This window comes from Eubalaena glacialis, chromosome 7 (genome assembly GCF_028564815.1).
Source record: "Eubalaena glacialis isolate mEubGla1 chromosome 7, mEubGla1.1.hap2.+ XY, whole genome shotgun sequence".
In the NCBI taxonomy this organism is placed as follows: Eukaryota; Metazoa; Chordata; class Mammalia; order Artiodactyla; family Balaenidae; genus Eubalaena; species Eubalaena glacialis.
In genome coordinates, this window is record NC_083722.1 from 13,381,343 (window position 1) to 13,393,361 (window position 12,019).

Here is a 12,019-nt window from a genome sequence, read left to right on the forward strand (position 1 = left end):
TTTCCCAGAGTTATACCAAATGAAATAATGTGTTTAAAAGTACTGTGCAGGGAGAGAGAGAAGAAGGCGGAAGAGTAAGACGCGGAGATCACCTTCCTCCCCACAGATGCATGAGAAATACATCTACACGTGGAACTGCTCCTACAGAACACCCACTGAACGCTGGCAGAAGATGTCAGACCTCCCAAAAGGCAAGAAAATCCCCACGTACTTGGGTAGGGCAAAAGAAAAAAGAAATAACAGAGACAAAAGAATAGGGACGGGACCTGCACCAGTGGGAGGGAGCTGTGAAGGAGGAAAGGTTTCCACACACTAGGAAGCCCCTTCGTGGGCAGAGACTGCGGGTAGCAGAGGGGGGAAGCTTCGGAGCCACGGAGGAGAGCGCAGCCACATTGGTGCGGAGGGCAAAGCGGAGATTCCCGCACAGAGGAGCGGTGCCGACCAGCACTCACCAGCCTGAGAGGCTTGTCTGCTCAGCCGCCGGGGCGGGCGGGGCCTGGGAGCTGGGGCTCGGGCTTCGGTGCTAGCCGGGAGGGAGTCCGGGAAAAAGACTGCAGCTGCCAAAGAGGCAAGAGAATTTTTCTTGCCTCTTTGTTTCGCGGCGCGCAAGGAGAGGGGATTCAGAGCGCCGCCTAAACGAGCTCCAGAGACGGGCGCGAGCCGCGGCTATCAGCGCGGATCCCACAGCAACAGGGACGCAGAGGGAAAAACGGAGAGATTCCCGCACAGAGGCTCGGCGCCGAGCAGCACTCACCAGCCCGAGAGGCTTGTCTGCTCACCCGCCGGGGCGGCGGGGGCTGGGAGCTGAGGCGCGGGCTTCGGTCGGATCCCAGGGAGAGGACTGGGGTTGGCTGCGTGAACACAGCCTGAAGGGTCTAGGGCACCACAACTAGCCGGGAGGGTGCACGAGAAAAAGTCTGCATCTGCCGAAGAGGCAGGAGACTTTTTCTTGCCTCTTTGTTTCGCGGCGTGCAAGGAGAGGGGATTCAGAGCGCCACTTAAACGAACTCCAGAGACGGGCGCGAGCCGCGGCTATCAGCGCGGACCCCAGAGACGGGCATGAGACGCTAAGGCTGCTGCTGCCGCCACCAAACAGCCTGTGGGCGAGCACAGGTCATTCTCCACACCGCCCCTCCCGGGAGCCTGTGCAGCCCGCCACGGCCAGGCTCCCGTAATCCGGGGACAACTTCCCCGGGAGAGCGCACGGCGCGCCTCGGGCTGCTGCAACGTCACGCCGGCTTCTGCCGCCGCAGGCTCGCCCCGCCTCCTCCGTACCGCTCCCTCCCCCCGGCCTGACTGAGCCAGAGCCCCCGAAGCAGCTGCTCCTTTAACCCCGTTCTGTCTGGGCGGGGAACAGACGCCCTCAGGGGACCTACATGCAGAGGCGGGTCCAAATCCAAAGCTGAACCCCGGGAGCTGTACGAACAAAGAAGAGAAAGGGAAATCTCTCCCAGCAGCCTCAGAAGCAGCGGATTAAAGCTCCACAAACAACTTGATGTGCCTGCATCTGTTGAATACCTGAATAGACAACGAATCATCCCAAATTTAGGAGATGGACTTTGGGAGCAGGATATATTAACTTTTCCCCTTTTCCTTTTTTTTGTGAGTGTAGATGTGTATGCTTCTGGGTGAGATTTTGTCTGTATAGCTTTGCTCTCACCGTTAGTCCTAGGGTTAGGTCTGTCCGGTTTTTTTTTTTTTTTTTTTTGGCTTAAAAATTTTTTTTTTCCCTAATAAATGTTTTCTTAATAATTTTTTCCTTATTTTCTATTTTTAAAAAAATTTTTAATAAGTTTTTTCATATTTTTTATTTTAAAAAATTAAAAAATTTTTTTTCTTAATAAATTTTTTCTAAATAATTTTTTTCTTATTTTTAGTATAAAAAATTAATAAATCTACTTTTAAAAATTAAAAAAATTTTTTTTCTTAATAAATTTACTCTTAATAATTTTTTTTCTTATTTTTTATTATAATTGCTTTATTTTATTTTATTTTATCCTCTTTTTTTCTTTCTTTCCATTTTTTCTCCCTTTTATTCTGAGCCGTGTGGATGAAAGGCTCTTGGTGCTCCAGCCAGGCATCAGGGCTGTGCCTCTGAGGTGGGAGAGCCAACTTCAGGACACTGGTCCACAAGAGACCTCCCAGCTCCACGTAATACCAAACGGCGAAAATCTCTCACAGATCTCCATCTCAACATCAAGACCCAGCTTCACTCAACGACCAGCAAGCTACAGTGCTGGACACCCTATGCCAAACAACTAGCAAGAGAGGAACACAGCCCCATCCATTAACAGAGAGGCTGCCTAAAATCATAATAAGGCCACAGACACCCCAAAACACACCACCAGACGTGGACGAATCCACCAGAAAGACAACATCCAGCCTCATCCACCAGAACACAGGCACTAGTTCCCTCCACCAGGAAACCTACACAACCCACTGAACCAACCTTAGCCACTGGGGACAGATACCAAAAACAACGGGAACTACGAACCTGCAGCCTGTGAAAAGGAGACCCCAAACACAGTAAGATAAGCAAAATGAGAAGACAGAAAAACACACAGCAGATGAAGGAGCAGGGTCAAAACACACCAGACCTAACAAATGAAGAGGGAATAGGTAGTCTACCTGAAAAAGAATTCAGAATAATGATAGTAAGGATGATCCAAAGTCTTGGAAATAGAATAGACAAAATGCAAGAAACATTTAACAAGGACGTAGAAGAACTAAAGAGGAATCAAGAAACGATGACAAGCACAATAAATGAAATTAAAAATACTCTAGATGGGATCAATAGCAGAATAACTGAGGCAGAAGAACGGATAAGTGACCTGGAAGATAAAATGGTGGAAATAACTACTGCAGACCAGAATAAAGAAAAAAGAATGAAAAGAACTGAGGACAGTCTCAGAGACCTCTGGGACAACATTAAACGCACCAACATTCGAATTATAGGGGTCCCAGAAGAAGAAGAGAAAAAGAAAGGGACTGAGAAAATATTTGAAGAGATTATAGTTGAAAACTTCCCTAATATGGGAAAGGAAATAGTTAATCAACTCCTGGAAGCACAGAGAGTTCCATACAGGATAAATCCAAGGAGAAACACACCAAGACACATATTAATCAAACTATCAAAAATTAAATATAAAGAAAACATATTAAAAGCAGCAAGGGAAAAACAACAAATAACACACAAGGGAATCTCCATAAGGTTAACAGCTGATCTTTCAGCAGAAACTCTGCAAGCCAGAAGGGAGTGGCAGGATATACTTGAAGTGATGAAGGAGAAAAACCTACAACCAAGATTACTCTACCCAGCAAGGATCTCATTCAGATTTGATGGAGAAATTAAAACCTTTACAGACAAGCAAAAGCTGAGAGAGTTCAGCACCACCAAACCAGCTTTACAACAAATGCTAAAGGAACTTCTCTAGGCAAGAAACACAAGAGAAGGAAAACACCTACAATAACAAACCCAAAACATTTAAGAAAATGGGAATAGGAACATACATATCGATAATTACCTTAAATGTAAATGGATTAAATGCTCCCACCAAAAGACACAGACTGGCTGAATGGATACAAAAACAAGACCCATATATATGCTGTCTACAAGAGACCCACTTCAGACCTAGAGACACATACAGACTGAAAGTGAGGGGATGGAAAAAGATATTCCATGCAAATGGAAATCAAAAGAAAGCTGGAGTAGCAATTCTCATATCAGACAAAATAGACTTTAAAATAAAGACAATTACAAGAGACAAAGACGGACACTATATAATGATCAAGGGATCGATCCAAGAGGAAGGTATAACAATTGTAAATATTTATGCACCCAACATAGGAGCACTTCAATACATAAGGCAAATACTAACAGCCATAAAAGGGGAAATCGACAGTAACACAATCATAGTAGGGGACTTTAACACCCCACTTTCACCAATGGACAGATCATCCAAAATGAAAATAAATAAGGAAACACAAGCTTTAAATGATACATTAAACAAGATGGACTTAATTGATATTTATAGGACATTCCACCCAAAAACAACAGAATACACATTTTTCTCAAGTGCTCATGGAACATTCTCCAGGATAGATCATATCTTGGGTCACAAATCAAGCCTTGGTAAATTTAAAAAAATTGAAATCGTATCAAGTATCTTTTCCGACCACAACGCTATGAGACTAGATATCAATTACAGGAAAAGATCTGTAAAAAATACAAACACATGGAGGCTACACAATACACTACTTAATAACGAAGTGATCACTGAAGAAATCAAAGGGGAAATCAAAAAATACCTAGAAACAAATGACAATGGAGACACGACAATCCAAAACCTATGGGATGCAGCAAAAGCAGTTCTAAGAGGGAAGTTTATAGCAATACAAGCCTACATCAAGAAACAGGAAACATCTCGAATAAACAACCTAACCTTGCACCTAAAGCAATTAGAGAAAGAAGAACAAAAAAACCCCAAAGCTAGCAGAAGGAAAGAAATCATAAAGATCAGATCAGAAATAAATGAAAAAGAAATGAAGGAAACAATAGCAAAAATCAATGAAACTAAAAGCTGGTTCTTTGAGAAGATAAACAAAATTGATAAACCATTAGCCAGACTCATCAAGAGAAAAAAGGAGAAGACTCAAATTAATAGAATTAGAAATGAAAAAGGAGAAGTAACCACTGACACTGCAGAAATACAAACGATCATAAGAGATTACTACAAGCAACTCTATGCTAATAAAATGGACAACCTGGAAGAAATGGACAGATTCTTAGAAATGCACAACCTGCCGAGACTGAACCAGGAAGAAATAGAAAATATGAACAGACCAATCACAAGCACTGAAATTGAAACTGTGATTAAAAATCTTCCAACACACAAAAGCCCAGGACCAGATGGCTTCACAGGCGAATTCTATCAAACATTTAGAGAAGAGCTAACACCTATCCTTCTCAAACTCTTCCAAAATATTGCAGAGGGAGGAACACTCCCCAACTCATTCTACGAGGCCACCATCACCCTGATACCAAAACCAGGCAAAGATGTCACAAAGAAAGAAAACTACAGGCCAATATCACTGATGAACATAGATGCAAAAATCCTCAACAAAATACTAGCAAACAGAATCCAACAGCACATTAAAAGGATCATACACCATGATCAAGTGGGGTTTATTCCAGGAATGCAAGGATTCTTCAATATACGCAAATCAATCAACGTGATACATCATATTAACAAATTGAAGGAGAAAAACCATATGATCATCTCAATAGATGCAGAGAAAGCTTTCGACAAAATTCAACACCCATTTATGATAAAAGTCCTGCAGAAAGTAGGCATAGAGGGAACTTTCCTCAACATAATAAAGGCCGTATATGACAAACCCACAGCCAACATTGTCCTCAATGGTGAAAAACTGAAACCATTTCCACTAAGATCAGGAACAAGACAAGGTTGCCCACTCTCACCACTATTATTCAACATAGTTTTGGAAGTGTTAGCCACAGCAATCAGAGACGAAAAAGAAATAAAAGGAATCCAAATCGGAAAAGAAGAAGTAAAGCTGTCACTGTTTGCAGATGACATGATACTATACATAGAGAATCCAAAAGAGGCTACCAGAAAACTACTAGAGCTAATCAATGAATTTGGTAAAGTAGCAGGATACAAAATTAATGCACAGAAATCTCTTGCATTCCTGTATACTAATGATGAAAAATCTGAAAGTGAAATTAAGAAAACACTCCCGTTTACCATTGCAACAAAAAGAATAAAATACCTAGGAATAAACCTACCTAAGGAGACAAAAGACCTGTATGCAGAAAATTATAGGACACTGATGAAAGAAATTAAAGATGATACAAATAGATGGAGAGATATACCATGTTCTTGGATTGGAAGAATAAACATTGTGAAAATGACTCTGCTACCCAAAGCAATCTACAGATTCAATGCAATCCCTATCAAACTACCACTGGCATTTTTCACAGAACTAGAACAAAAAATTTCACAATTTGTATGGAAACACAAAAGACCCCGAATAGCCAAAGCAATCTTGAGAACGAAAAATGGAGCTGGAGGAATCAGGCTCCCTGACTTCAGACTATATTACAAAGCTACAGTAATCAAGACAGTTTGGTACTGGCACAAAAACAGAAATATAGATCAATGGAACAGGATAGAAAGCCCAGAGATAAGCCCACGCACATATGGTCACCTTATCTTTGATAAAGGAGGCAAGCATATACAGTGGAGAAAAGACAGCCTCTTCAATAAGTGGTGCTGGGAAAATTGGACAGGTACATGTAAAAGTATGAAATTAGAACACTCCCTAACACCATACACAAAAATAAACTCAAAATGGATTAAAGACCTAAGTGTAAGGCCAGACACTATCAAACTCTTAGAGGAAAACATAGGCAGAACACTGTATGACATAAGTCACAGCAAGATCCTTTTTGACCCAGGTCCTAGAGAAATGGAAATAAAAACACAAATAAACAAATGGGACCTAATGAAACTTAAAAGCTTTTGCACAGCAAAGGAAACCATAAACAAGACCAAAAGACAACCCTCAGAATGGGAGAAAATATTTGCAAATGAAGCAACGGACAAAGGATTAATCTCCAAGATTGACAAGCAGCTCATGCAGCTCAATAACAAAAAAACAAACAACCCAATCCAAAAATGGGCAGAAGACCTAAATAGACATTTCTCCAAAGAAGAGATACAGATTGCCAACAGACACATGAAAGAATGCTCAACATCATTAATCATTAGAGAAATGCAAATCAAAACTACAATGAGGTATCATCTCACACCGGTCAGAATGGCCATCATCAAAAAATCTAGAAACAATAAATGCTGGAGAGGGTGTGGAGAAAAGGGAACACTCTTGCACTGTTGGTGGGAATGTAAATTGATACAGCCACTATGGAGAACAGTATGGAGGTTCCTTAAAAAACTAAAAATAGAACTACCATATGACCCAGCAATCCCACTACTGGGCATATACCCTGAGAAAACCATAATTCAGAAAGAGTCATGTACCAAAATATTCATTGCAGCTCTGTTTACAATAGCCAGGACATGGAAGCAACCTAGGTGTCCATCATCGGATGAATGGATAAAGAAGATGTGGCACATATATACAATGGAATATTACTCAGCCATAAAAAGAAATGAAATGGAGGTGTTTGTAATGAGGTGGATGGAGTTAGAGTCTGTCATACAGAGTGAAGTAAGTCAGAAAGAGAAAAACAAATACAGTATGCTAACACATATATATGGAATCTAAGGGAAAAAAAAAAAAAAAAAAGAGGTCATGAAGAACCTAGTGGCAAGATGGGAATAAAGACACAGACCTACTAGAGAATGGACTTGAGGATATGGGGAGGGGGAGGGGTGAGATGTGACAGGGTGAGAGAGTGTCATGGACATATATACACTACCAAATGTAAAATAGATAACTAGTGGGAAGCAGCCGCATAGCACAGGGAGATCAGCTCGGTGCTTTGTGACCACCTAGAGGGGTGGGATAGGGAGGGTGGGAGGGAGGGAGATGCAAGAGGGAAGAGATATGGCAACATATGTATATGTGTAACTGATTCACTTTGTTGTAAAGCAGAAGCTAGCACACCATTGTAAAGCAATTACACTTCAATAAAGATGTTTAAAAAAAAAAAAAAGTACTGTGCTAACTAGAATATGCCGCAATATTTATAGCATATTATTTATATAAAATCCTACGTGGGCAACATGATGTTTTTCATCTGTCCGTTGCTTCTTCTATGGAGATGATCTCGTGGTGGCATGTGCCAGTCTTATGAAATATTAGATCAGCTGATGATTTAGTAGTACAAAATGATTGTACTGGGACACTTAGGAAAAGTTGGACTATCATTCAGATCTCTGCAAATAATAAAATTTAAATGACCAAAAGTACATTCAGTTCAAATTTTAGTAATTCTTGTAAGTTAAATCAATCCTCAAACTTGCTAAATACCCAAATAACACTTTCTCTTGAAATCTTATGCTCTTGCCTAGGCTATTTATAGTGGCTTGGAAGACATGTTTATTGAGTTAAAATATATACAATATAGATGTGAGCTTTATCACTGATACCCTGGCTTGAAAACCTCTCTCTCTCTGTATAGAGTGAAACATGCCAAGTAGTAACACACCCTAAACGATAAGCCATATATTTTCTTAGCAAGACCATCCATTTTAACAGGATGGAGGGACGATGAGTTACCTGGATTCTGGGAACTGCCCTGAAACTCTGGGCATGTTACTACTCGTAAAACCTTCTCAGGGTTTAGGGATGAAGAAGAGGCTCAGAGACTGTAGACACTTCCCACCTTCCCAGAGCCACTAGCATCAGCTGGGCAGGAGGCTTGTTTTTGAATCCGCTCTGCCTCTACTGAGCCATTAACCCCATCTCTGCAAAATTTAAAAAACGAACAAACAAAACAAAACAAAACCAACAACTTCAAATGTAAATGTGACTTTTTTCCATGATCAACTTTCTTTCTTTTTTAAAGATGATTCACACTGAACGTTAAAGGATTGAGATTTCTAAAATATTGCCTCTGGGAATGATGTTAATTTTATCTATTGAAATAACATAATTGGTTTTCTCATTCTTAAAACAAAGTTTTGAACATCACCAGCATACTTCAATTAAAACCAAACCACAGCCTTCAGGAAAGTTATGAGTCAGAAGATGGGATTAGATAAACATCTTTGTAAGCATTTTAATTGAGGGCAGCTGAAAACATGCCTGTATTGATCTCCTTGTGAAAGATGGCCTTGCTGTGTCTAAAAAAAGTACTTTGATATCTAGTAAAAATCCTCCAGTTTTTCTGGGGGAAAATAACTTACGGATAACATATTTATTTAAAATAATATTTAAAAGGTGTATTTAAAAATATTTCACATATATTTAAAAGATACACAATGTAAGATTCTTATGTTAACAAAAGTAATTTTGCAATCACAAGGACAAAAATAGAATTTATTATAGGGTGTTGCTATAGTGACTACCAGTAATTTATGACTGTGCCTATTTCTGTCTTTGTTATTTCATTATCAGTAAATAGCTCGTATTTGGAGGAGTAATTGTACAGTAAATGCTGCATTCTAAAGATATATAATGCTACGGTGTGTCAGCAGATAGATCATTTTTGCACCCACATGACCTGTGTATACAGCGCCTTCCTGTAGGATGGTGGAATTTTTGTCTCAGGAGATCGATAAAGGGCATTATTTTAAAATAAACAGTGGGAGATGACCCTTACAGTCTCTCTGTGTCACTTGTATTTGCTTCTTAAAAATAATAGCCACCTCTGTTTTTATTTTTCTAAATCCTGTAAGTAATATGTTATAGGAAATATGCACTGGAAAACATAAGAATCAAAAAACACCAAGAATCCAACATTTTCCCACCCTACCAAGAAAACTACTGGGAACATTTTGCAGGTACTGTAACTTTTTTCCTCGCATAAATGGACTAATACAACATAAAGTGTTTTGTAACTTGCTTTTTTCACTCAAAAGTACAATATATTTTCATGTAAATAAATCTGCTCCCACAGTATCATTCTTTTTTTTTTTTAATTTTTATTTATTTATATTTATTTTTGGCTGTGTTGGGTCTTAGTTTCTGTGCAAGGGCTTTCTCTAGTTGCGGCAAGCGGGGGCCACTCTTCATCGCGGTGCGCGGGCCTCTCACTGTCGCGGCCTCTCTTGTTGCGGAGCACAAGCTCCAGACGTGCAGACTCAGTAGTTGTGGCTCACGGGCCTAGTTGCTCCGCAGCATGTGGGATCTTCCCAGACCAGGGCTCGAACCCGTGTCCCCTGCATCGGCAGGCAGATTCTCAACCACTGCGCCACCAGGGAAGCCCACGCAGTATCATTCTTGATGTAACATTGTTTAGTTTCCCTGTTATGTGTTTAGGGATTCTCATCCTTAAAGCCAGTCATAACACATTTCTGTTTCTGTTTTTTATAAGTTGGTAAGTAAAATAATTGGAACACTCCCCGTTTAACAACAGTCTTGAACCCCCGGGAAGGCAGACAGCTGCCATGCTTGCTTGTCCAGCACCCCGCTTTCCATTGCCCTTATTCTTGGTCCCTGTCCCTCAGAGGGCAAATGACCAGTCTTGCAAATTCACCTCCAGACTCTTCTCCTGTTCAGGAAGCTGTATTCACCTCATCACAGTTTGTATTCAGCACACTGAGATCTCAAGTATGCTTCAAAAGCCCACATGATAAAAAAATTTTTTTAACATCTTTATTGGAGTGTAATTGCTTTACAATGGTGTGTTAGTTTCTGCTTTATAACAAAGTGAATCAGTTATATCTGAGTTAGTTTTTCATTGATCAGGAATAAAGGCTACCTACATTTGCAAAGTGTTATTGACAGAAAAGTGTTTGCAGTTAAGGATCCGTAACCTTTTCTCTTGTCATTTAGAAACAAGAAATTACTGTCCGAAAAATTAAGTGATCAGCTGCTTTAAGCACCAAATGCAGTCATTCTAAACATCAGGATCAGGAAAGTAGTAATTCAATTCCTAGTCATTTCTAGTAATTGAAACATACATTTCCTCTCTGTGTAATACAGTTCAATTCCTGAACCAACCATATCGCTTAAAAAGGTATATGACACTTCATGCTTTTTCCTCTTAAGGAGGAACTAGCAGTGCTCACTTGTTAAAGGGGAGAAAGACTGTATAGAGGATTAGCCCTTAACCAACCCTGTGGGATTGGCCTGTGCCAGTGGTTCTCAGCGTGTGGCCCCCCCGCTGGCAGCATCAGCATCACTTGGGAACATGTAATAAATGCAAGTTCTCAGCCCCACCCCAGACCTTCTGTATCAAATCACGGGGCTGAGCAATCTGAATTTAACAAGCCCTCCAGGTGATGCACACTGAGGTTTGCCCTGTGTGTTCGTTCACTCCGTAAGCCTATCCAGCCATGCCCACAGTAAGCTGCCCATTTATGACTAGTAGGCCACTTTCCAGCAGGTTCAAGTACCCATGCACCCAAGGGTCAAGTTGAATATTTACCAAGAGTCGGTTATGTCTCTTCTAAAACCTATTAACACCATTTGTACTGATGTATGGTCAGGCCATTCAAGATGGCTGTACTCTTGCTCTCTGTACATCCCCTGCTTGACCAGTCCCTGCTTCACTCATGACTATCCAATTCTCTTAATTATAAGGCTTAATCAGCTGCCTACCTGTTTGCCCCCTGCCCTACTCGCTGGTTTCCCTGGTAACTGATGAGTCAACCTGATGTCAATTCCCCATATAAATGGTAGCCTCCTTCTCTTGCGAGTACTGAAGATTGCAGCTGTGTCCTGCCTGCTGTCTGCTGTACATGGCAGGATGTCACTCCAGGACCTTCTGCTTCAGATGTGTAAGATCCCCTATCCAATAGCCGTTGATGTCTCTGTCACTGTCTCCGGGCTCTTTCTTTCTTTGGTCTAGAGGCTGGGCAACTACAAGGCTTGCAAGCCTGTGGGGTGCAGCCCAACAACCGGCTGTTACATTTAATTTTGAAATGCTTTTTGAAAAAATGTGCTCTATAAAGGAATAGACAAGATTGTAAAAAAGAAATCTTTGAAGCTTCTAGACTCACATGGTTTCATAAAATGTACAAATTTCACCCTCCAGTTTAAGGAAACTAAACCTGCAGTTGTAGATAATGCATTACGAATATGGTTTTTGTAAGAATCCTGGCCATGCCTTGGTGTTACATCACAGTATATTCAGGTGAAAGTATATATAAATGTTTTAAGTTAAAACAAAATATTTAGTGTATATATGCACTGTTTTTTAAGACTCCCTGTCTAACTGACTATTTTTATTAACTAATAATCTTCCACACGATTCATCTATTGTATTTTTAAGAAATTTTCTAACACAATCTTTAGTATATTGACCCCAAAATGTTTAACATTTTAAATTTAAAATGAGTTTTCTTCTGACATGCCATTCAAA